The following is a 1,298-nucleotide window of genomic DNA, read 5'->3' as shown; positions in this document are numbered from 1 at the left end:
GACTAAGAAAAGTGGAAGTTCCTACCCTGGGAACATTGACATACGATCTTTCCGGATTAGGGAGCAGATTATGAACCTGAAACCAATATGAAAGAAAGTCATCAAGCAAGATAGCAAGTGTCAAGTGTAGGTCTCCCCTTCCAAGTCGGTCGGGTATCTCTTTATGGACGAAATTTCCCAATTCGCACCGTCTTCTTCGGGTGGAATGTCTGGGAACTTTGTACTTGCTTTTTGATTTTCCAATTATTTCTTCAATTAACAAAACGAAAGAGAATAAATAAGATTCTCTTAGCTCGTTCGGAAGGATCTCATAATTCAATTATCCAAGGCTGTTTATGTCTCTAGCATGACCCATTCCTGAGGAAAGCCGAGAATCCGCTCTTTGAAAAGCTTCCCCGGGAAAAGTCCCCGCCCAGTGGAGTCTTCCGCTGGAACTAGATTCCAGCCATCCCAGCGCTTCACTTATAGCTCTCTGGGCAACTTTGGCTGTATCTTCCCTGCTCGCTGCGCGGCACTAAAGCGATTTCCTAAAGGCCTAGTAGGCCTAGCGATGGGAGTAGTTGAATACCTTTTTTTTTTAAAAGACTAAAAGTCTTTGGCAAACCATGCCCAATAATTACTAGTAGGGGGTCCCGTGGTTCCTATGCCACCGCGTTTCCCGGTCCTTTTCTTTTAGTGCTTCGACCCGAAGCGATAGCTTCTAGCTAGTTCAGTGGATAAGATGGCTGCGCTCCAGCTCACTTAAGAATGGGACGGCAGTGGTCCGCCGGCAAGCTCGTTCTGATCTTGGACGCAGTACATTGGAATCCTGAAGCACCACCACGAACGCTACCGCGCGTCCGCATTTTCAAATCAACCCGATTTTCATGACCCAACCAAGAAAACCTTGAGTCATCAACAAGAAGAACCTGAGTCAAGTGATCAGCCATCTTTTATAATCCCTATGTCATCTGCCCATAGAGAAAACAATGCTACTACTCCTCCAGGGGAAGATGCGGTCAAGACCAATTAGTGGAAGTTAACACATGCAAGTCGAACCTTGGTTTTCTTGCGAGAATTTGCTTTTTTTTCGGTATGTCGCTCCGCCAGCAAGGACCGAAAAGAACTTGTCGCGGGAGCAGCCAAAAAAGAAGAGACTCCTTCAACAACAAAGAAAGAAATTGCGTAAGTAAAGAGAAAGATAGCCAGTCCTCTTGGGCGGCCGAGAGTGTTATGTAAAAAGGACCAAGGAGGATCCTATCCGTCAAGAGAAGGAGGAGGAGTAGGAGCTAGCCTTAGGTAGGGGCGGAATCGAATGA

The 1,298-nt window shown here is 46.4% G+C and overlaps 1 pseudogene; it reads left to right on the top strand.

Annotated features, from left to right (window-relative positions):
• Positions 1-438, top strand: part of LOC124892941 — a 1,021-nt pseudogene extending 583 nt beyond the window's left edge.
• The last annotated feature ends 860 nt before the right edge of the window (positions 439-1,298 follow it).

This window comes from Capsicum annuum, unplaced genomic scaffold (genome assembly GCF_002878395.1).
Source record: "Capsicum annuum cultivar UCD-10X-F1 unplaced genomic scaffold, UCD10Xv1.1 ctg52229, whole genome shotgun sequence".
Lineage (NCBI taxonomy): Eukaryota > Viridiplantae > Streptophyta > Magnoliopsida > Solanales > Solanaceae > Capsicum > Capsicum annuum.
The sequence above is the reverse complement of the archived record's forward strand: the minus strand, read 5'-3'. Positions and strand labels throughout refer to the sequence as shown.